Source organism: Dermacentor variabilis, chromosome 7 (genome assembly GCF_050947875.1).
Source record: "Dermacentor variabilis isolate Ectoservices chromosome 7, ASM5094787v1, whole genome shotgun sequence".
NCBI classification, from domain to species: Eukaryota; Metazoa; Arthropoda; class Arachnida; order Ixodida; family Ixodidae; genus Dermacentor; species Dermacentor variabilis.
The window spans coordinates 51,518,327-51,544,032 of record NC_134574.1 but is presented as its reverse complement, the minus strand read 5'-3'; the positions used below and the strand labels follow the sequence as shown (position 1 = coordinate 51,544,032).

Here is a 25,706-nt window from a genome sequence, read left to right as displayed (position 1 = left end):
TATGACCCAGTATTTGTCCTTCACAAAGCAATACCTGTGTAGACGATTTAGCTAGCAATAAGTTTTCCTCAGAAGGAATGTTTGCAGGTGCGTCACTATGGTTGCTTATTTCACCTTGGTGGGGGAGCTTCTTGCTCATGGTACCAATGTCTGTGAAGGGACCAATAATGCGCCTTCCTTGTGCATGGTACCAATGCGAAAAGGGGGAGAGGGATCATGGTGTGTTCGTAAGGAGGTATCTGTATAGGGGGTGATAAAATTCCTCTTTAAATTTCGTTTTAACAGCCCATTCATGCTGTAACGAGTCAGTTGTCTCAGTCAGTGATTTTTGCTGTTCGTACATCATTATCCTTGAAAAGCAATGGACTCCATTTGCTATGGCAAATGTGCCTATATTTATCAAGAGCCCTTCCTGTATTCTTAGCTCGTCACTAACTATATAGTAGGTAAATTTGAGCATGTGGAGTGATAGTCTGTGATACCACATCTTATGTTTTTCTAGCACTGGATTTTGTTGTTGATTTCAATGAATACTTCTCCTTTAAAGGCTGTCTGGTAGTGAAGTTCGAGATGCGGAGAATGCAGTCAAAGGAGAGTACAAGGAATGGAAAGAGTACAAAGGAGTACAAGGAAGTCAACGTAGACACTGCCTCCGATGCCCATTGACGTTGCTGCACACCTCTGAAATATTACAGCAGGAGGCATGCCTGACAATCTTCAAAAGAAAATTGAATGGATTGCCTACAATTCGTCATCCCAGACAATGTAAGTCACAACAATTACCTGGATGCATTGGTCAACAAAATAATGAGAACTCACACTCACCAAAATTCTATTCAGTCGGGTTCATTCGGCCTAAGACCTACAGAAATTCAACTCAGTCGGACTCACTGAGACTCACTTTTGAGATCAGTCTGAGTGAGTCGACTCATGCATCAGTTTGCCAACCTATGGCAGATGTAAATAAAGTTGGGATAGAATGTACTTAATGAGAATTCATTCCACAGTAATGTCTCAATTATGTTCAGTCGTGCATTTTTCCCAACCTTGTATTGCAATATGAATGGTAAGCACAATGTTAATTAGCGTATTACGCTCCATTCTCATGCGGTTATGTCACTAAGGCACGTGGAAGGTGTCTATAATCAAAACAAGTTTTTGTTGTCTAATTCATGATTATAACTTAGTTGCTGCGTAGTTCCCCTTGAAAACGCTCGATAACCGAGGGGAAAAAAATTGTTTTCCTAAAGCTTTGCATTGGGGCAGTGAACAATGTCCAAATTGTGCAGTGCCTTTTTAAGTGTTTAGCAGTGTATATGGCATTGTTGGTTCGAAATTTTTTTATCACTGATACATCGTTGACTAGTTCTGAATTACAGTTCACTCATAACCTCGAAATTTAAATATTCAATGGCAATGTCGACATTGCAGCCCTGAGCCCATTTTCTTTATTCTGGCGAACAACATGAACCCTGACACTAGCAGTGCTACATTTTATGCGGGTATACAACTACCAACTGAATTGGATGGAAAGACTGTTGTGGCTGGATGAATTCGTACAGTGCTGCATGCGTCATGTCAAATTTGCGAGTTCGGTTACCACCAGCAGCATTTCTTCTACTTCCATTCCTTTTCCTTCACAAAAAACAGTCATGAAAGCTACAGGAAGGTTAACACTCAGTCATAATTTATGTCATGCTTCAATGGAGCAATATCCTCCGTGGTTTCCTTGCCATGAGTCTTGGGTTAATGAGTGGGCGAGGGCACTAGAATGGCGCGTTGAATAAAGCTTCTTTAGCTGCTGGTTACAGTTCTTATAGGTAGTGTACACCACAAAGGTAAACGGTACATAGACAGAAGTGCCGACTGTCAACAGAGAGGTTATTATTCAATGTGCCGAATTTACACAAGCAAGTGAAAGAGCTATCTGAAAAACAACTTCTGAAGATAGAACAAGAAAAGCAGACGAGTGGCCGAAAAATGAACTATGCTGGAAATCGAGATACAAAAAAAATATGATTGCATCACAAATACAGGCCGTTCACGTGACTTCCAGAATAACTTTAGCTCTTTTTCTGATAGGGCAGTCAGAAAGGCATCTGCAAGGTCAAGCGCAAGATTTGGCATGTTGAATCCACATAAAATGTTGTGTACGAAATTTCTCTTTCATGCGGCGCTTGTCATATGGGGCAGACTGCCAGATGCCTTCATGAGAGGTTGTGCGAACATGCATGTAATTTGCGCAATGGCAGAGAAAGTTTTTTTGGCACATCATACTAGCATGCGTGGCTGCACTCCTTGGTTTGAAAGAATGTCAGTTATTCACAAGCACAGGGATGGTCTTACCCATATCATACTTGAAGTAGCACAATTGGCATGGGAGCCGAGTGCATGCATCAACAAGCCATCCATTGCCTTATCTGAAAGAGAGCTCAAGTTTCTGGGAAGTCAAACTTTCGGCCAGCATTTTTTACGCAACTCTACATTTCTTCGTGTGCCTCTTGATGGTCTGCTTTGTTCTTTTTAGTAGTTATTTTTCAGATAGCTGTATCACTATTGTGTGTATTCAGCAATAAAACCTCCATTGGTAGTCAGTGCTTGCGTCTATGTCCTCGTTTAACCTTTGCACTGTACACTCACGATAATGGATCAACAACTAGCTTAATAAGCTGCCCTTGTAAATTCTTATAGGAGATGCTCCTTCAAGTTTGTATTCATGGCTAATTTTCCCTTGTGTGCATGTTTCAGTAATAAGCTAATTTGAAATATTAATTAAAACCTTTTATAACATCTTGTTTGGTGAAAGTATTTTAAGAGTTTGTGAACTCTGGTCATGATTATCCGTTTATCTTGGCTATTGCAGGACAAAAGGATTAAATGTTACCCCTGTCCTGTGTCAAATCCATCTGATCAATTCTCTAACCTCGGTCTTGTCACGTACCTAATGCTTTCATGGTGCAGTTTACTTAAATTCTCCCATCTGATGACTCACAGTTCAACTGTTTGATATTATTTCATGGAAATGTTGCATATTGTTTTTTGTGTATTGTTTGATGTCGAAGGTTGATGCATGCTTTTTTAAACATCAGGTACCCAAATAAATTGTGCAATGTTGCTGCAAGGAGCCTCGTAAACAAGTACCCAGCTCTGAGGGACACATTGCACCTTGGCCATGTAATAGCATTTTCTTATAACTTTTTATTATTTCTTTTGCACTTTTAGATGTTAAGCGTATCCTGGCCAAGGCAGCCGCATTTCAATGGGGGCATAATGCAAAAACACCCGTGTACTTAGATTTAGGTGTACGTTAAAGAACTCCAGGTGATCCGAATTTCCGGAGTGCCCCACTACGTCATGCCCCTTAATCAGATCGTGGTTTTAGTGCATAAAACCCCATAATTTTTTTTTACATTAAGCATGCTGCCAAAGCCTTTCTTACTACTTTGTAAAGTTTATGGCCATCCTTGCTTGCAGCTGTTCAGGTCTGTGTGCTTGTGATTGAGTAGAGATGTGGTGGTTTTAAAGCTTTGCAGCTTAACTGAATATGAAGATATCAACAGCACCTCTGCATCTGGCATGCATATGGCCACCTCTTGTAAAATTAATTGCATGCTCAGCTAAATATGTATTTCGTTAAATAATACATTTTTGTACCTGTAGCCGTTTTCATGCATTAAAATTTTGACCAACACCAATACTGAAAGTAATTCTCAGATATTGTGTTTGAAGGTGTGCTAAAATAGCTCACTTGGTACATTTTGGAACATGAAGGAAACAGTGCAAAAAGCAAGCTAAGGTTAGGGCAACTCCATGTTTAACTCTGCTGTGTTTGCAGTTTCGTTAAAAACCTGAAAACTGGAAGTCATTGAACTGTTGATTAGGTATGTAAAGTCAATTTCTTTCATTTCATTCCAGTTCTCATGGTATATGTGCCCAAGAAACAAGTACAAAAACATGCGAAAGTGAATGCCACCAGGATGCCCTGAAGTCGATGCAGAAGTGAAAGCAAGAAAGGCAAGCGAAATTGTGACATGCTCAAAATCTGGATTTTGAAGACGGGTGATCAGCTGCAAGTTTGCATGCATATTTCACTAGATAAACTGACTCTCCTTCTTTGTTATGTGGCTTAGTTGAAACATTAAGTTGCTTCTCTCGATGTACTTGTTCGTTTCATTTACATTTTTTCTTTAACAAATGCAAACATGCAATCCAGCTATAGCAACTATATCTGCAATGCTGTCATAGATTTTGTAGGTGATCAAAGAAGCAAAATATCATATCGCATCGCCACCTTGAACCTAGAGTGAAACATTAGTTCAAGATGTAGTGGTAGATGCATTTATAGACTAGTAATACAGCATTCGTACTGTAATGTATATTGATATACATACTAAGATGTAGTGAAAAGTGTGTGGCTATGCTGCTCTGACACTTCAGTTGTTTTAACCCTTCATTGATGAGTTCTGCATACAGCATACCAAAAAATATAAATTTTTCTTGCTGATTTTTGGCATTGAGTAAGAAGTTTCTTGTTAAATGTATTGAGCCAACACTTAGTGGCAGCAAGTGTCATATGTCGGTTTAGAGCAGGAACACAGGATGGGAAAAAAAGGACATGGGACTCATTTTCTTTGGAAAGCACGGTCAGAGGAGACAGACCAGTGCAAGATCTGCTGTAGTGACCTCAGACACACAATGCAAAGAGCTCTCTGTACAGATTCCAAACGCAGCCATATGTCGCTTGGGGAGAAGCCCACTTCTTCCCCCATACTACTAAAGGAGTTTCTAAAAAACATCCTTTATTTTCGTTGATTATGCTTATTCTCAATGTCTTTTGCACATTTAGGTATAAAATAATTTGTTTTGTATTTATATGCGTGCTCATTAAAGGGTTAAACAAATAAAGTGGTTCCAATGAATGTGAATGTATAACTTTAGCGACTCTAGTCACAATGTGTTGATCATTCCATAATCTTTGGGAGACCACGAAACAGGAACTAGGCAGCATGAAAATCACTCAGCAGTACCAAGAAGGAAGTTTCAGCACTTATGCAGTACTGCAGAACACACTTCTATGCTGTACCTGTGGTGTACTTTTTATTATGTGGTCTTGATCCCACTATGGGGAAATAACTGCTTTGCAAGTGCATTGCAGTACTTTAATACTTTAACTGCTTGCTGCAAAAGGAAAGTGCCATTAGAGTATTACATAAGGATAATGTGTTATGAGGCAGTCGCTAGACGTGGTATGTCACAGCACTGAGTTGCCGGCGGCCATTATAATTAGCTGTTTTCTGTGGCATTTTTAACTTGACAGAACATAGTGAGCATTATTTGATCAATAAACAATACTACATAATTCTGGCCCTTATTTGGAACTTTGTCTCATCTCCGTGATGAGCGCAACCCGCTTTTGATGTTACTGAGATGGAGTGACTCCTTGCAAAGCAGCAGGGTAGTCTTGTTAATGATGCTGTCATTCACACTTACGCAGATTGTTTAGTAGGCATTAGCTCAGTGCCATTCCCCTATAGAATCACAGCTTGCGTTTCATTCATGTATAATAGAAACATTCTGTAGATTTCATGTGAAAATGTGACATTGGAGGGCATTATGCTATAAGTTCACAGCAGTGAGCCCCATTATTGGAAGACAGCTGTTGTCTCAAATTACTTACAGCAAAGTGAAGCCATGTACAATGTACATGTGCAGTTTAGTATGGGCCACAATGACCAAAACAAACAAATAATGTTCTCATATTGCAAAAGAAAATTGTTCGAATAATCGCTAATGTTGACAATACAACTACCTCCAAGTGTGCTTTTGAAGCACATCACACTGTCCGCATCAATCACTTGTATAACTTTAAGTTGTTAAAAAAAATGTATTTCTCAATGGCATCCACTGCCAATTTTCATTCTACTCTGGCATCTTTGGACATGTGTCGTGCTAACATACACATAAGACCTATTAATACATGGAATACTGTATACCATGTTTTTGCGCTAATTATAAATTTCAAATGTTGTCTTATAACCTGCCCCATGTTCTAAACACGTATAAACATACAAAATGGTATACCAAAGCTGAGCTGCGGAAATATTTTGTTGAAATGTGATTTTATGTCTTTGCTAGTAGATGCTGCATGTTTGCTTGGTTATTACTTTTATTATTTCTGAACATATGCGTGACCATTTCAGCGTTTCGATTTTACTGTTCAAGTTTTGTGCAAAGATTAATAGACTGTATGCATAAATAGTGAATGTTTCTCTTTATTGAATGTGACTATTCTATGTGTGTCTGTTGAAGATTTCCTGCACCACTCTTGTGCTACTGCTTGTAGGGGTTTTCTGGACAGTCAAGCTGTGCAGGCAGCTTTTTGCCAAAAACCTACCCTCCAGTTGAATCTGGAAAATGAACTTATACATATATTCTTATACTTATTTAAATATGTTCTGCCTATTGTGTATCCACGTGTGTGGGCTTGTGATATGCCCTGATGGCAAGGCCATTTATGGTTCGTTCAAAGAGAACATCTACGGATGCATTATAGCTATTCTCTGGCTCCTCTCTTCCTGCTGTAAACTGGATTCTCTGCTTATAAGAAATAAGTGTTCCTTGTGTTTACTATATGTGCTCTTGCTAAAGGTTACTGTAATGTGTTCATGTTCTTATTGAATAAAATGTTTACAAAGTTTTAACAGTTGTGCTGTTCTTTCAGATCTTAACCGGAGCAGGCAGCATTTGACGCAAACATGGAGGCAGTGCTAATGGAAACATTTAGGAGGTGAGACAATAGTCTTTTTTGACAAATTGGATGAAATGACGGCCAAGAAGTTGCACTTTTGAAACATTATGGGATGTACTTACTATGCCGGCACCACGAGGATATTGAACTGGCGCTATTTATAATGTCCGGTTTTGCATTTATCTGGCCTTTAGGCATATTTCTTTTCTTCCATTAGCATCAATGCTGTATGATTGCTTTGATTTGGTGAGATTGTAAATTTGTCGCTTAATATCAATATTGAAATTTAATTCCTCTGTCCATGTATGCCTCCATGGCATATTGAAATAAATGAGTCCTTTGTCATGGCAAAGGATTAAATCCTTTTTCAAATGCCTGAAATGCTAAATTACCTCATAAGTTTGGACATATTGCAGCTGTTTAGTATGCTTTGTAAACTGAAGCATAATGTTTCTCAAGGTTGGCCGTTGATTCCAATTTAGCAAAGCAGACTGTTGTCTTCTGTTTTTGCCAGGTATAGTCCATTGATGCATTTGAGGTTAATACAGTGATAGTAGCGAAATATTTGCTCTTGGTGTTTCACTCAATGTAGTGTTATGTGCTCAGTGTTTTTTTTTTAGTTGTTTATAGTATTGCAGTTTATCATAACATATAATGGTGGCTGAATAACTACGCATTTGTTGCGCATGCAAACTAAAATCTATTATGTTGTGAGCTTCCATCTTAGTGTAGAGATAGTCTATTCACTACCCAGGCAGAGGTCACAGCAGTTGCTACAAGGGGTCTGGTTAAGTACCAGGAGGTAGTTTCACCAACTCTTGCGATGGTAATCATGTACACCACCATTGTGAGTCTTCAAATGACTACCCTAGGAAGGGTCATTGTTGCCATTCCAAAGGGTACCACTGACTACCAAGGGGTACTTGCATGGACCACTGAGGTAGTCACATCAACTCCTGCTTTGGGGATAATACATACACCTCAGTAGTTCTTGCGGGAGAGTCACCGGTACTGAGGGAGTCGACCACACTGTGTCTCCAAGAGAGTACGTGTTACCACCCAAAAGGTAGTTTAACCAACTCTTGCCATGGTAGTCATGTACACCACCATTGTGAGTCTTCAGATGACTACCCTAGGAAGGGTCATTGTTGCCATTCCAAAGGGGTATCGCTGACTACCAAGGGGTACTTGCATGGACCACTGAGGTACTCGCATCAACTCCTGCTTTGGGAGTAATACATACAACTCAGTAGGTCTTGCGGGAGAGAGTCACCGGTACTGTGAGGGAGTCGCCTGCACTGTATTTTCAAGAGAGTACGGGTTACCACCCAAAAGGTCATCATATGTGCGACGAGCAGATACACCCCGAAAAGAGTCGCTTGCGACTACCTTTTTTTTAAGAGTGTACGTGACTACTGGTAAGACACAGCTGGTTATACACTTTTCTTTTGAGGGATAATGGAAACCTGCTGTTCATGATCCGAGAATGCCTGCCAAACGCGGTCCAGCCCATTCTTATTCTTCTGATTAGTTCAGTCTCATGATCCGGATCCGCGGTCACTACCTGCCCCTAAATAGATGTATTCCCTTACCACTTCCAGTGCGTCGCTAGCTATCGTAAACTTCTGTTCTCTTCCGAGACTGTTAAACATTACTTTAGTTTTCTGCAGATTAATTTTAGACCCACCCTTCTGCTGTGCTTCTCTAGGTAAGTAAGCATGCATTGCTGTTGGTCCCCTGAGTTGCTAAGGAAGACAATATCATCAGCGAATCGCAAGTTACTAAGGTATTCTCCTTTAACTCTTATCCCCAATGCTTCCCAATCCAGGTCTCTGAATACCTCCTGTAAACACGCTGGGAATAGCATTGGAGAGATCGTATCTCCCTGCCTAACCCCCTCTTTTGTTGCGATTTTTTGCTTTCATACTTACTTTCTAATTAGCCTACCAAACCAACAATATGCCTGCTGCTTCTAACTGCGCCAAACAAAACAATTAAAGAAATACAAGCATTGGTAACATTTTATCATGCGAGTGTTCAGATATGTAACCTTTGGATGTGGAGTAAGTTGAGAAACTGTGTGTGTAATTAACAAAGCTACGTTAATTACCTTTTCAGTAATTGATCTCAGATGGTGAAAGAAACTGAGCAGCTTGGCGCCCGTCCTCAAGATTATGCAGCTGAGCGAAGAAATTTCGATTAAACAAGCTTTTGTAAGAGGGATGCGAACCAAAAAATGTCTAAGTAAATGCTCTTGGAAGGCGTAACTGACGCAGGAAAAGAACATCTGTATTCACAGAACAGCACTTCAAGGCGGGAAGAAAGGAGGAACCACACACAAACTGTGCTAACAACTTGAAGCCCTGTTCTTTCTGTGATAATGAAGCAACTAGCCCGTCCTTGATTCCTTGCAAACCTGTACAGTCAACCTGACCGCACCTAGCGTTTTGTGATGCTATCATCAATAGTATAGTCCCGTGATCATGTTCTTTGTAACCGGCCAGTCCGCTTTCGATTTTTGTTCACCCCGTTTTTTTAATGAAGGCAAGCAGTTTCAATCTATTTTCAATATAGCAGCGAACGTGTGCCGCCGAAAGCTTGCTTGGTCGCAGAAGCGCTGCATGATGCAGTGACCGTGCAGATTTAGCGCGTCGCTGGCATCAAGACAATGCGCTGCCACCGAGGGTAGGAGGATAACAAAAGTGAACAGCTTGGCAGCTACTCAGGGAGCCGTACCAATGATGACGGTGCCAACGTGACGAAATCTGGGGCGGCGGTTTTATACGGCTGAGGCATTTTTCTTCACTTCTTCTTTTTTTATAGCGAAGCCGTTAAGAGGAAGATTTAGGTCGGGTCAGACTCCAGCGCGGCCTATTCAAAAAGCTGTAAAACGCCGAAACGCTTTTCTGATAACCCCTGGACCGTTTTTAGTGAAATGTGCTGAATTGGAGAGAGAAAGGTAAATTCAAGTACCTTTTGGAAGCGGAATTTTTATTTAGGGTCTGAATGTTGTTAGAAGAATTTTAAAAATTCGAAAGTGCGAAAAAGATAGAAGTGCGAAGTTTACAAATCAATACGTGAGCATCAAGAATAGATATTGCTGTTTTTTAAAGAGCATCCATTACATCGTTAAAAGCTGACAAATTCGATATGTCGATATATACCTCACGTGGATTCGTTACGTTGTGCACAAGGGCTCTGCAAAAGCTGTATTTCCATATAACAAAACTTTTTTTGAGATTCATGTGTAGTATGTCGATTTTGTGCGCGTTAGATGTGTTGTTAGATGCAATGCACAGATTTGAAATATCATTTTTCATTGGCGAAAGACAAAGTTGTATACTGGAAGGTTTTGTTTACTGAAAATTTGCGATTTTTGCCAATTTTCAATAAACAAATGATGACTTAAATAAAAAATTTGAAACAAACAGTCACTAGACCTTACAATTTTATATAAAGTGCAACAAACCTTGTTAAAATTGGTGCAGTGGTTGCCGAGAAAAACGAATACCCCTTTTACATATATTTAAATAAATCATCTCAGCTAAAACTTCGTCTCAAGGGCTACTTTCTCCCCCATCGTGTCCACGTATAGAACAAAATCCCGAAGATAGTGCACTGCCGGAGTGACCCGCAGCGGAGGTGACGCAGGCGGAAAGAACTCCTGATACGTGGATCAATCCCGAAGATAGTGCAATACCGACCCAAGCCGGGGTAGCGATGAAGCAGCCGTTAAGAGGAAGCTTTAGCTCGGGCCCAACTCCGACGCGGCCTATTCAAATACATGTAAAACGCAAAAACGTTTTTATGAGATAACTCCTGGACCGAATTTGATGAAATTTGTTGCATTTGAAAGAGAAAGTTAAATTCTAGTGGCTGTTGGAAGCGGAATTTCGATTTAGGGCTTGAATTTTCCTAAAACGATTTTCAAATATTTGACCGTTTGAAAAAAATAGAAGCACGAAGTTTATAAATTGATAGCTATGCATCAAGAACTGATATCGCGGTTCTCTAAACGGCATCCATTAGATCATTCAAAGCGGACACATTCAATATGTCATTTTACATCTTACATGAATTTGTTACGTTGGTTACAATGGTTTTACAAAAGTTGTATTTCCCTATGACTAAATTTTTTATATTCATGTGTAACATATCAATTTTGTCCGCTATGAATGTACTTTTAGATGCAATTCACAGAATTGTATTATAGTCTTTAGTGGTTGAGTTACAGAGTTGTAAACTTGATAGTTTCGTTTCTTGAAAATTTTTGATTTTCGCCAATTTTTAATAAAAGATTGACGACCTAACTCAAAAATTCGAAAGCAACAGTCACTAGATTTTAAGTTTTTCTTTTAAATGCAACAAACCTCGTCAAATTTGGTGCAGTGGTTGCCGAGAAAAACGAAATCTCCTTTTACATGTATTTAGATAGGAGCACTCGAGCTAAAGCTTGCTCTTAAGCACTCTCAATATGTGGGTCGATCCCGAAGATTGTACAGTACCGACCCGAGCCGCGGCGGCGGGGAAGCAGCCGTTAAGCACTCCCCATACGTGGGCCGATCCCGAAGATCGTGAAATACCGACCGACCCTAGATGGCGGGGAAGCAGGCGTTAAGTACTCCCCATTGTGGACCGATACCGAAGATAGTGCAATACTGAGCCGACCCGAAGCGATGGTGAAGCGGGCGTTAGGCACTCCACATAGGGGGGCCGATCGCGAAGATCCTGCATTACCGGCCCAACCTGCAGCGGTGGTGAAGCAGGCATTAAGCACTCCCCATACGTGGACCACGGTGGAGGTGCAGCGGTGGCAGCGGTGGCGTAGAGGTAGAACACGCGCCTCGCGTGCAAGAGGTCCGTGGTTTGAATCCCGGTGACGCCCAATTTTCCACCGCATTAAAGAAGAAAATGCGCGTGTTGATAAAATTGCATAAAAAGGCCTGCAGCGCGACCTGATCCCGGCGGCCGGAGCCGGTAACGCACTCCCTCACCAGAGCAGGATTGGCCACCCTCGTGCAGTACTTGGCCCTACAACCTCTCCTCAGTCTCCAGCAGCTGCGAAGCAACTGACCACGGCGGCGCTCGGACCTGCAACGCAGCCGAGGGTGTTAAGAATCCCTGGCTCCGGAAAAGCCGCCATTGAAATATCAAGCTGCCAACGTTTAATGCTAGAGGGTAATCTAGTGAGGCGACTCCAGCAGTGCTATTGGAGGAATTAGACGGCAGTAAATGGGGTATAATAGGGCTCAATGAAGTTAGGAGGCCAAAAGAAGCATATACAGTGCTAAAAAGCGGGCACCACGTGTGCTACCGGGGCTTAGCGGAGAGACAAGAACAAGGAGTCGGATTCCTGATTAATAAGAATATAGCTGGTGACATACAGGAATTCTATAGCATTAACGAGAGGGTGGCAGTTCGTGTTGTGAAACTTAATAAGACGTACAAAATGAAGTTTTTACAGGTCTACGCCCCTACGTCCAGTTATGATGACCAGGAAGTCCAAAGCTTCTATGAAGACTTGGAATCGGCGATGGGTAGAGTGAAAACAAAATACATCATACTGATCGGCGACTTCAATGCCAAGGTAGGCAAGAAGCAGGCTAGAGACAAGGCAGTGGGGGAATATGGTATGGGCACTAGGAATAGCAGAGGAGAGTTATTAATAGAGTTTGCGGAACAGAAAAATATGCGGATAATGAATACCTTCTTCCGCAAGCGGGATAGTCGAAAGTAGATGTGGAGGAGCCCGAACGGCTAGACTAGAAATGAAATAGACTTCATACTCTGCGCTAACCCTTGCACCATACAAGATGTGGACGTGCTCAGCAAGGTGCGCTGCAGTCACCATACGATGGTGAGAATCTTGGAAGAACGCTAACATAATCCTAATCGATAAGATAGCGGACGCAAAAACTTGAAAAATTATAGACCGATCAGATTACTGCCAGTTGTCTACAAACTATTTACTAAGGTAATCGCAAATAGAATCAGAAACACCTTAGACTTCTGTCAAGCAAAGGACCAGGCAGGATTCCGTAAACGCTACTCAACAATAGACCATATTCACACTGTAAATCAGGTGATAGAGAAATGTGCGGAATATAACCAACCCTCATATATAGCTTTCATTGATAACGAGAAAGGGTTCGATTCTCTCGAAGCCTCAGCAGTCATGGAGGCATTACGGAATCAGGGTGTAGACGAGGCATATGTAAAAATACTGAAAGATAGATATAGCGGCTCCACAGCTATCGTAGTCCTCCTTAAAGAAAGCAACAAAATCCCAATAAAGAAAGGCGTCAGGCAGGGAGATACGATCTCTCCAATGCTATTCACAGCGTCTTTACAGGAGGTATTCAGCGACCTGGATTGGGAAGAATTGTGGATAAGAGTTAATGGGGAATACCTTAGTAACTTGCAATTCGCTGATGATATTGCCTTGCTTAGTAACTAAGGGGACCAACTGCAATGCATGCTCACTGACCCAGAGAAGTACAGCAGAAGGGTGGGTCTAAAATTAATCTGCAGAAAATTAAAGTAATGTTTAACAGTCTCGGAAGAGAACAGTAGTTTACGATAGGTAGCGACGCACCGGAAGTGGTAAGGGAATACATCTACTTAGGACAGGTGACTGAGGATCCCAATCATGAGACTGAAATAATCAGAAGAATAAGAATGGGGTGGGGTGCGGTTGGCAGGTATTCTCAGATCATGAACAGCAGGTTGCCATTATCCTTCAAGCGAAAAGTATATAACAGCTGTGTCTTACCAGTACTCACGTACGGGGCAGCAATATGGAGGCTCATGAAAAGGGTTCTCCTTAAACTGAGGACGACGCAAGGAACTATAGGAAGAAGAATGATTGGTGTAACGTTAAGGGATAAGAAAAGAGCAGATTGGGTGAGGGAACAAACGCGAGTTAACGACATCTTAGTTGAAATCAAGAAAAAGAAATGGGGGCATGGGGAGGACACGTAATGAGGAGGGAAGATAACCGATGGTCATTAAGGGCTACGGACTGGATTCCAAGAGAAGGGAAGCGTAGCAGGGGGCGGCAGAAAGTTAGGTGGGCGGATGAGATTACGAAGTTTGCAGGGACGACATGGCCACAATTAGTACCTGACCGGGGCTGTTGGAGAAGTATGGGAGAGGCCTTTGCCCTGCAGTGGACATAACCAGGCTGATGATGACGATGATGATGATGATACGTGGGACGATACCGAAGAGCGTGCAATACCGACCTACCTGCGGCCGCGGTGAACCAGCCGTTAAGCACTCCTGAACGTGGGCCGATCTCCAAAATCGTGCAATACCAACCCGACCCTTGTCGGCGGTGAAGCAGCCGTTAAGCACTACTAATACGTGGACCAATCCCGAAGATAGTGCAATACTGACCCGATGCGACCCGCGGCGGCCGTGAAGCAGCCGTTAAAGGGACACTATAGGTTACTATGAAGTGAAGTTAAAGTGTTAAAACAATGCTCTAGAACGTCTAAGGCGTCAATATAATCCCGTACAGAGCTTTACTAGCCGAGAAATTGAGGTAAATTCATGACACGATTTTAAACCCCCCAGCGGCATTCGGGTACTACCCGGATTACGAAGGCACTCCTCGTCATAATTTATGTGACTAGTACTCAACCAGTCATATTAGAAAGTTCATTTCATTAGAATATAAGACGGAAGGAAATGCTACTTATGAACTTTTGTAGGATTCTACGAAAAAATATCATTTTGACGTTACCCTTCAGTAGTATGGGTTGTCGAATGGTTTCGTTTTCGTTCGGCACTGCGCGCTCGACTCTGGGCCGCGCGCGTTTTTGGAGTTTCAGTTGTTTCGTTATCGCGTCGTGCTGCGCTGGTTCTGCTGTTTCGCGATACTTGCATTTGGAATAGGCAGGGAGAATGCCACGTCCATGTGATGTCGTGGGATGCGCGAACGGTCCGCGGAACTTGGCCAATGGCACTTGCAGCGGCGAAGCCTACGTTACTGACCACTGTGTGCCAACGAGTGAACCTCTCTGTTAGATGTGGTGAAGTGCCGTACCTCTGCCACAACGCGTTGGCAAAGACCCGAAAATCGCGTAGTGTGCTCGGTGTACTTTCATTCAGTGGATTACGAGATCAACGCAGACTTACTGAAGTCGTGTGGAGTGCCTTTCAAAGCAATGCTTACTCGTAGCGCTGTTGGGTCGGTCATGCATTCTCCGAAGCGCAAGAACTGCAGGTCGAATACGGGGCGGTGAGTGCAGCATTTCGTTTTCACGAAGGAAAAGCTAGAAATGTGCGAATATGTACAGCCATGACATACAGTTGCCGTCGTAGTAGTACACAACGACGCCGGCAGCGCGGGCCCTCAGCAGCAGGTCACGTTCATCAGAGCTCAAATCGCTGAAGTCGAGCCCAGCATGGCGAACCAATGTCTCGTTGTCAGGGTCGCCCATTGCAACGAGCGTCAAAGTTGGCGGCATAAAATAAAGAACCAGCTTTTCGTCGCGTGGTTTGCCTTCCACTAGCCACCATGGTTCCGCTTTCGCGCTGCTGTCGGCTCTGTCTTGGCTCTGTTTCTGGCCGCGCGTTTGCGTTTTGCGCAGAAAAACCGTAGCGCCGTCTGCGGGCGCCGTTTTACTCACCGACACCGGAACGTCACTATAAGACCATGACCTCACCCTTCCTCGATCGGAGAGCGGGCGATTGTGCTACTGTGCGACAGGTACGCGGACGCTGCAAAACGCATTTTCTCTTAAAATATACATATCTCCTGCGCTTCAAACAAGCGCTTCGAGGTTTCTGAGATGGCATTTCAACAGTCCATGTTGACCTAATATTAACCTTTAGTGTCATTTTAAGCACTGCCCATACGTGGACCGATACCGAAGTTCGTGCAATAGCGACCCGACCCGCGACGGCAGTGCAGCAGCCGTTAAGCATTGCCCATACGTGAGCCGATCCCGAAGATCGTACAATACCGACCAGACCCACGGCGGCGGTGAAGCAGCCGTTAAGCACCCCCCATTGGTGGGCCAATCCCGAAGATCGTGCAATACCGACCCGACCCGCGGCGGCGGTGAAGGATGAATGGATGGATGGATAAAAAACTTTATTTGGTCATGCAAGTTGTGATAATTAACCACTAAGCGGGGCGCTCCCACGTCGGGACCGGAAGGCCAAGCCTCAGGGCCACGTCGTGAGCCTGCTGGACAGCCCAGGGTTGTTCATCCGGGTCCAGGCGGCGAAGTGCAGCCTCGCACCTGGACGCATCGTTGATGGCCGAATCTTCAATTCTTTCGCAAGACGAGAGCATGTGTTCGAGCGTGGCTAAAGCCCGACAAGCTTGGCAAGAAGGCTCTGTATACGTATCTGGATAAAACATGTTCAGTCTTCGTGGGCAAGGATAAGTATCAGTCTGCAGTAAGCGTAATGTAAGTCCCTGAGCCCTGTTTAGTTGAGGATGCGGCAAACCGTAAACCCTCCGATTAAGAAGGTAATACTTCGTGATTTCATTGTATGTGGAAGGGGAGTCTCTGTTACCGGGGAGTACTGCCACGCCGTGGAGCAGGGCAGAGTGGAGGATAAGATCTCGCGCTGACTCATGAGTGGACTCACTGAGATTCGGGGGGGGGCCTCCCTCAATCATCCCAAGGTGAGCAGGGAATCAACATAAGTAGTGTTGAGAGATCTCACATATCTGCCTAATTTTAAAAGCAACCTTAGCCAACGAGCCCTTCTCAAAGGCCCCAACGGCCGATCTTGAATCGCTATATACAAATGGCCTGCGCCTGTCAACAAGGGCGAGCGCAATAGCCGCTTGCTGCGCGACTCCTGTCCTATCAGTGCGAACGGTAGCAGCGTTAACGACACTGCCTTCATTGTGCACGACAACTATGGTAAACACCTCCCCCTCCTCGCTAAAAGAAGCATCGACGAAGCCGACCTTCTAATTCTCATTACGAATGAGTCTCAGCAGGCAAGCCCCCCCCTGGCCTTTCTTCTACCCACATTTCGCTCCGGATGCATGTTCCTGGGAACAGGCTTGACGTGGTACCGATTACGGACCTTCAAGGGAATACCGATATGAAGCTGCGAAATATTCTCCTGAGGAATACCTAACCCTCTCAAAATCTGCCGTCCTGCGCTAGTCGTAGAAAGACGCACCATCTGCGTCCTCTTCTGAGCCTCAGCTATCTCATCCAAGGTGTTATGAGTTTCCAGCTGGAGAAGTCGATCGGTGCAGGTGCACATTGGCACTCCCAACACTTTCTTCGCGATCTTCCTAATCTGTGTGTCAAGCTTCTCTTTCTCCGATGGTTTCCACTTGTACCTAGCCGACACATAAGTAAAGTGACACAATACAAATGCCTGCATAAATCTAATCATACTATCCTCCTTGAACCCCGTCTGCTTGTTGGCCACTCTCTTCACTAGGCGTACTGCATTTTCTGTCTTGCCAATTATCTTCTGGATAGTCAGCATGTTGGTGCGCTTCGACTCAATCATCATCCGCAGAACCCTGATCTCATCTACCCTAGGTATGAGATCGCCATTTCGTGTACGAAGCGGAATGCTCAGCTGGTCCACGGGGATCCATCCCCTTGGCTTGGATCGCCTTCTAGTGCGTCTGCACAGCAACAGCTCCGACTTGGAGGGGGAGCACTTTAACCCAGTCGGGTCCAGAGAGAGAGAGAACGACTTTAATGAAAATGCCTGCAGAGTCTGTTAGGCTCCCTCCACGCAGGGAGGACATGCTTTTACCGCGACGCGGCCACTACGTCAGTCTCGTGCATTGTGCTCCTCGAGGTCTTGGTTCCTCGCTACTTCCGCGGATCCGAGAGCGCCACCGCCCCCTTCCTGGGGGTTCTGCCCCCTTCTCCTCGGTTTCGCGAGGTCGCTGCCTCTCTAGAGCTGCCGAGACCTACTGGACGGCTTTGAGTTGTGTATCTTGGTCATAGCTCCTCGTTGCAGCCTCTAGCTGCGGCGGGATGGTCGTCTTCTCGCTGGCTTCTCCTGGATTTATACTACAGTCCCACAGGATGTGAGCCGCGGTGGCTCTCTCAGCCCACAGTCTAGACACGTCACTCGCGTACATGCTCGGACACACGTGCTTAGCTAGCGACGGGGTGAGCAGGGAACCCGTCTGTAATTGCCTGTATAACACTGCCTTCTTCCAGGTAAGCCCCGGGTGAGGTGGCGGCGTAGTCTGTCTGTTACGTCTGTACCACTTCACTATTTCGTTGAAGGTGGTCACCTTGTCCTTGGCACTGCACCGCGACCAACACTCCGAGTCGGCCGTGCTTGCAGCTGCGCGTTTGGTTAGTCCTCGCTCGGCTGAGTTGGCCGTCTCATTGTGGTTCACGTTTCCGCGTTCCGACACGTCACTGCCCAAGTGGGCCGGAAACGACTTGATTACCACAGCGCTTTTGCGTCCGATGTCTTCGGCCTTGCGCAGTATGCGCGCAGCCTCACTACATACCCTACCTTTGGCGTAGTTCTTCACTGCCGTTCTAGAGTCACACAACACTGTAGTGCATCCGGGGTCGGAGACGGCCAAGGCGATGGCCACCTCCTCCGCCCGGTGCGCCTCTCGACTCCGGACGCTCGCCGCGGTCTTCGTTGCACCCGTCGATGCCCCGACAGCCACCACCGCGTATGCGTCCCTGCTCCCTCGATACTCCGCCGCGTCCACGTAGACGGCGCCTTCTTCTCTGGCGTGGAGGTCCACGAGAGCCCTGGCCCTCGCCAACCTCCGCTCCTTGTTGTGCTCGAGGTTCACGTTCCTCGGGATCGGGCAGACCCTGAGCTTTCTGTTGATGCTATCCGGTATAAGTACGTCTTTCTGCTGCTCGCCTTCCCTCGGCTCGAGGCCAAGGTCCTGCAGTATCTTTCTTCCGGTTCTCGTTTCAGAGAGGCACTCGAGTGGCGCCGTTCTCTGTGCTTCGGCTATCTCGTCCAGCGTGTTGTGGACTCCCAGCGCCATGAATTTTTCGGTGCTCGTGCTCGCGAGAAGGCCGAGTGCCGCCTTATACGCCTTGCGTATGATGGCGTCTATCTTGTTACGTTCGCTCGGTCTCCAGTTGTGGAAGGCGGCCACGTACGTTATGTGGCTAACTGCGAAGGATTGAACGAGCCTAGTCAGGCTCTCCTCCTTCATTCCCGCTCTTCTGTTGGACACCCTCTTGATGAGTCTCATTGCCGCGGCCGCTTTGCCCGCGAGCTTGTTGACCATTTCACCATTGACTCTGTTTTGCTGGATGAGCAGCCCGAGCACTCGAATCTTCTCGACCTCCGGTATTACTTGTCATCCCGCTGTCTTGACCGTGATCTTGGGCCGCTCGTACTTGACTACCATATTCTTTCTTTTCCTGCCCGCTCCTGTCGGTGGAATCACCAGCAGTTCTGACTTGGCCGGAGAGCAAACGAGTCCAGACACGCCCAGTTGCTCCTCGATGGCGTTGACCGCTTCTTGCAGCGTTGCCTCGATATGCCCGTCGCTTCCTCCCGGTACACATAGCGTAACGTCGTCAGCGTAGATGGTGTGCCGGACTCCCGCTACTCTTTCTAGCCGGTTTGCCACCCCGATAATCACGAAATTGAAGGGAAGCGGGGAGATCACCCAGCCCTGCGGAGTTCCGATGCTGCCCAGCTTCTTCTCTTCGAGCTGCAGGTCTCCCGCGCAGATTTTGGTGGTCCGTTCCATCAGGAAGTCTTTGATGTACTGGTCACGTCATCTGCATACATGGTATGCTTAATCCCCTCAATCTCCAAGAGCTTCTTGGTCAATACGACCATGGGCAGATTGAACAATGTGGGCAAGATGACGGCCCCCTGAGGAGTGCCATTGTCTGCAAAATTTAACGTCTTTGACTCCAGCTCCGCAACCCTCGGCAGCTTTCCTGCCTCAGAGGAAGGACCCGACATAGTCATTAAAGCGCGTACCGAGGCCAAGATCCGAAATGGACTTAAGAATATAGGAGTGCCAAACGTTGTCAAAAGCCTTCTCCAGGTCTAGCCCTAGGATGGCCTTAACGCCCCTTCTATCTCCATCTATGACCTGATGCTTGATGAGCTTCATTGCGTCTTGAGTCGACAGCCTGGCCCGAAAAGCAAACATAGTGTGGGGGTAGACCTAGTCCTCCTCAAGGTACCTTGTCAACCGATTAAGCACCGCCTGCTCGGCTGCCTTGCCCACGAAGTGACCGAAATAGGCCTTAAGTTATCAATGCTCGGGACTTTGCCAGCCTTGGGAATCAGCACCGTGAGAGTTGTCTTCCACTCTCCCCCTCCACCCGTCTCTCTCACTTACTCTCCACCCCGTCTCTCTACGTAGCGTTAACCTCCCGGGTAAGGTAATTTATTAACTTATCATCCAGATTCTTTAAAAGCTTGTTCGAAGTCCTGTGAAGGAGGCGTTAGGCAAACACCATACCTGGGCCGACCCATAATATAGTGCAATACTGACCGGGCCCGCAGCGGCGGTGAAGCAGACGTTAAAAGCACTCCACTTAGGTGGGCCGATCCCGAAGTTCCTGCATTACCGACCCGACCCGCGGCGGCGGTGAAGCTCCCGTCAAGGACTCCCCATACGTGGGCCGATCCCGAAGATCGTGCAATACCGACCCGACCCGCGGCGGCATTGAAGCAGCGATTAAGCACTCCCCATACCTGGGCCGATCCCGAAGATCGCGCAATACGGACCCGACCCGCGGCGGAGGTGAAGCAGGCGTTAAGCACTCCCCTTACGCAGGCCGATCTCGAAGGTAGTCTAATACCGACCGAACCCGCAGTGGCGGTGAAGCAGGCGTTAAACACTCCCTATACGTGGGCCGATGCCGAAGATAGAGCAATACCGACCCGACCCGCGGCGGAGGTGCAGTTCGCCATTAATGGGCCCACATACATACAAAGCTTCGCTGTTCATCCTTTCTTCACTGAGTGGAAGCGCACTGAGCTTCTTGCATTTATTTTCTTTTCCAATGAGATAATTCTATAAATGCAATGTCATTCATTCCTCTCTGGTAGATTTAAACAACTTACCCGCCGTGGTTGCTCAGTGGCTATGGTGTTAGGCTGCTGAGCACGAGGTCGCGGGATGGAATCCCGGTTGCGGCAGCCGCATTTCGATGGGGGCGAAATGCGAAAAAACCCGTGTACTTAGATTTAGGTGCACGTTAAAGAACCCCAGGTGGTCGAAATTTCCAGAGTCCTCCACTACGGCACGCCTCATATTCAGAAAGTGGTTGTGGCACGTAAAACCCCATAACTTATTCGAAATTTAAACATGGGTTTAAATGAACACTATATCCCATTCATCCGCAAGAGTAGGTATAATCGGGGAAATGCTCGCTAGCTTGTTTACTCGCTCGCAAACACACAAACACACAGGCACACATACACACACACACACAAACACGCACTTACACGCGCGAGGGCATGCACGTTCGTGCACACTCACACAAACGCGCACACACACACAGATATACGACACAGGCTCGACCGCATTTAGATTTAGACGCACCCGCACGCGCACGCACGAAAATGTACGTAGGCACGCGTGTTCGCGCATACTTACACAAACGCACATACACACAGATATACGACAGAGGCTCGCCCGCATTCACATCTACACTCACCCACGCACGCACGCGCGTTCGCGCACACTTACACAAAACACACACACACACACACACAGATACGACACAGGCTCGCCCGCATTCACATTTACACACACCGAGCACGCAAGCACAAATATGTACGTACGCACGCGCGTTATCACACACTTACACAAACGCGCACACATACAGTGATACGACACAGGCTCGCCCGCATTCACATTTACACTCACCACGCACGCGAGCACAACAATGTGCGTACGCATACGCGTTCACACACACTAACACAAACGCACACATAGAGAGATGCGACACATGTTTGCACGCATTCAGATTTACACACGCCCACGGATGCACACACGCATACACATACACGCGTATGCTCGCACGCGCAAACACGCACTTGTGCGTACGCATATTCATACACTCAGACACAAACACGCACGCTCACACAAATACATGTACACACGCACGCACACTCAAGGTGTACACACCCACATACGCTCCCTCTCCGTCCCTGTCGCCTCACAAAAAGGCGCATGCAAACAGACTGAATGACACTCGCTCTGCAATTACCGTTCAAAACTCCAGCTGTAATAAATCGCTTTACGGTTCAAATATCGCGCTTCTTCAAGTCAATGAAGCCTCTGCAGAGAGTGTGCAAGACCATTTGCTCCTGTCGTGTGACATAACCACCCTTTCCCGACCAAAGCACTAATTTAATGCCCCAACAATGTTCCGACTAAATGCCTTAAATGCATATGTGGTTAGAAAAGACTACCATTTTGGCGCAGACAGTTGAAACTTTTTGATACTCGGATATTATATAGAAATGATATTGTTTAAAATTTTTCCCATTCAGTTACGCATGTGCACTTCCGTGATGTTACACAGTATGGGGAAGGTGCAATGTCCGGAATTGCTGAGTATGTCCATGCTACGAGGCACGATTGTATTTTTTACGCAACACAAAGATATGAGCATGTTTGTTGCTAGGTTCTCCAAGGAATAAAATTTGATAATAAAAGCGATGACTTAACAAATAAACAACCCATTCAACGTTTTAGGAAGTAAAAATTCAAGATATTGTTGCGTGTGGAAATACACAGACAGAAGAGGCTATTTACAGGCTATTTACACTGGAGCCAGGCAGCCAGGCCGACACTCGCTGGCGCCAAGCGCACCAACCAATTTCATCGTCGTTCTCGCGCCGGCTTGTTTCTTGAGCATCGCTCGATGATATCGTAATACTACCTCCTCCCCCCGCCCCCCGGCGGCAAAAGCCCTGTCACGGTGCTGTTAAATATCCAAGGCGCGTGGGGAGTTGTAGGCCTTGAGTCGGGCGACGTGGACAATTTCATTGGTTGTCACAGCGGAGGACGAAGTGGGCGTGGCTAGAACGATTTCATAGGTGTCATCGGTCACTTTGCGGAGCACGCGATATGGGCCTGTGCAAGAGGAAAGGAGTTTTTCACATAGGCCAACTTTACGCGAAGGTGACCAAAGCAACACGAGGCTGCCGGGCACAAAATGCACATCACGGTGACGGGGGTCGTAGCGTTGCTTCTGCTTGTCTTCAGATACTTGTAGACGAGCGCGCGCAAGTTGGCGAGCGTGGTCAGCATGGGCGATTGCATGACGGGCATAATCGCTAGTTGAAGCTGTGGCGGACGGAATCACAGTGTTCCGTGGAAGCGTTGGTTCGCGGCCACACAAGAGGTAAAACGAGGATAAGCCAGCAGTTTCGAGACGGGAAGAGTTGTATGCCAAGGTAATGTAGGGTAGAGTCAGGTCCCAGTCAAGGTGGTCGTCGGAAACGTATTTGGATAGCATGTCTGTAAGGGTGCGATTCAAGCACTCAGTGAGGCCGTCCGTTTGGGGATGGAAGGAGGTGATACATTTCTGCCGTATTGAGCAGGCGCGCATAATGTCGTCGTTGACATTGGCAAAAAAACGCACGGCCATGGTGTGTTAGCAATTGACGCGGAGCACCATGCATCAAAATAATATCATTAGGAGGAAGTCCGCAACGTCAGCTCCCCAACTGGTCGGAAGAGCATGGTTTACGGCGTAGCGGGTTGCGTAGTCCACCGCGACTGCAACCCACTTGTTCCCTGATGTAGATTCCGGAAATGGGCCGAGGTCTAGGCCGACGCGATGAAAGGGCACGGCAGGGATGTCGAGTGGCTGCAGGTAACCAGCAGGGAGCTGGGAAGGCTTCTTGCGTCGTTGGCAAACGTCACAAACGGCGACGTAACGTCGTACGGAAGGGGCAAGGCCCGGACAGAAAAAAAACGGCGACGTACACGGTCATAGGTTCGAGATACGCCGAGATGTCCTGCCGTTGGTGCGTCATGGAGCTCTTCTATAAAGGTGGTGCGGAGGTGTTTAGGTATTACAAGTAGGAACTCAGAGCCGTCCGGATGAAGATTACGACGGTACAGAGTACACACGCCGAGGGCGAAGAGGCGTAGAGTAGCATCGGCCGGAGAGTGCTCAAAACGGTCGATGAGTGCTCTGATGTAGGCGTCAAGGAGTTGCTCGTCGGCCAAATGAAGCAGCTGTGATACATAGAATACGCAAGAAGCAGTGACAATATTAGAGGAGTCAGAGTCGTCAACAGTGTCACGCGACAAGCTGTCAGCGTCTTGATGCAGGCGGCCAGACTTCTACACCACGGAATATGAAAATTCTTGTAGCCTCAAAGCCCATTGACCAAGCCGGCCTGTAGGATCTTTTAGTGAAGAGAGCCAGCAGAGAGCATGATGGTCAGTGACTACGGAAAAAGGGCGACCGTAATGGAAAGGACGGAACTTCGCAACCGTCCAGACAACAGCAAGGCATTCTCGTTCTGTAATGGAATAGTTGCGCTCCGACGGCGCTGGGAGGCGGCCTGCATAAGCAATATCGCGATCCTGGCCACGCTGACGCTGGGCTAAGACGGTACCTACGCCCTGACCGTTGGCATCTGTACGCAATTCTGTAGGGGCAACAGGGTCGAAGTGGGCGAGAATGGGTAGTGAGGTTAGAAGAATGACGAGGCGAGAGAAGACGCCGGCCACTCCTGTGCCCCACGAGAATTATACTCCTTTCTTCAAAAGATTAGTTAGGGGTCTAGAAATTGTCGCAAAATCTGGAACAAAGTGACGAAAGTACTAGCATAGCCCTACAAAACTTCGAACGTCTGCGGCTGTCTTCGGAACCGAAAATTCTCTGACAGCGCGAGTTTTGTCGGGATCAGGCTGTACTCCGGAAGCGTCAACGAGATGGCCCAGAGGAGTAATTTGCTGGTGGCCAAAATGACATTTGGACGAGTTAAGTTGCAGCTTTGCCTTTCGAAATACATCAAGTATAGTTGTGAGACGTTTAAGGTGAGTCTCAAACTTTGGCGAGAAGACGATGACGTCGTCGAGGTAGCAGAGGCATGTGGACCATTTGAAACCTTAGAGCAAGCAGCCCACCATACGCTCGAAGGTGGCAGGGGCGTTGCATAATCAAAACGGCATTACCTTAAATTGGTACAGGCCATCAGGTGTGATGAACGTGGCTTTTTCTCTGTCCATATTGTCAACAGCAATCTGCCAGTATCCCGAACCAAGATCAATAGACGAGAAATAGCTGGATTCGTGCAGGCAGTCAATGGCATCATCTATACGAGGGAGCGGGTAGACGTCCTTCTTAGTAATATTGTTCAGATGACGGTAGTCTACACAGAAGCGCCACGTGCCATCCTTTTTCTTAACCAACACCACAGTTGACGCCCAGGTACTCGAAGAAGGCTCAATGATGTTTTTACCGAGCATTTCGTTGACTTCCTTTTGAATTACTCGTCGTTCCGACGCAGAAACTCGATGCGGTCGTCGGTGAATAGTCGTAGCATCGCCAGCAAGAGTCCGATGCTTGACCGCGAGTGTCTGGCCTAGAGGGCGATCGTCGATGTCGAAAATATCTCGGTAGGGCTATAATACTTGGCAAAGCTCTTCATCCTGCACCGAGGACAGGTACGTCGCCACCATTTTCTTTATATTTGGATCGGCACCCAAGGCTGGCGCGAGGTGCCTGCTAAGCTCGCGAGAACCATCGGTTGATAACGCTGCCACGTATTGGTCGCCGAGACAATCAACGGTGGCAAAGCAAATACTTTGCGGCAGAATTTGCTTTGCCAATCGAAAGTTACAGACAGGCATGCGAGTGCGGTTCCTAAGTAATATAAAGTATACTGTGAGGAACTGTAACGTCATACCTTAGTGGAATATCGGGCAGAGGAGTGAAGAGGTACTCGCCATCAGGAACGGCTGGGAAAGACAACAGTTCAATGTAGGCTATTGACTATGGCTGCAGGTGAAGAT

At 46.5% G+C, this 25,706-nt stretch overlaps 1 protein-coding gene, 1 long non-coding RNA gene and 1 pseudogene across 4 annotated transcripts in view; 1 reads left to right on the top strand and 2 right to left on the bottom strand.

The window, feature by feature from the left end:
• The window catches only part of LOC142589030 (uncharacterized), a 147,501-nt gene that overhangs the window by 82,458 nt on the left and 39,337 nt on the right, over positions 1-25,706 (bottom strand). The window lies entirely within an intron of this gene.
• LOC142587427 (uncharacterized) lies at positions 2,253-4,156 on the top strand. Its single transcript, XR_012829528.1, has 2 exons — positions 2,253-3,174; positions 3,916-4,156. It is a non-coding gene; the product is annotated as an uncharacterized LOC142587427 (long non-coding RNA).
• Positions 17,563-25,373, bottom strand: LOC142588120 (uncharacterized; annotated as a pseudogene).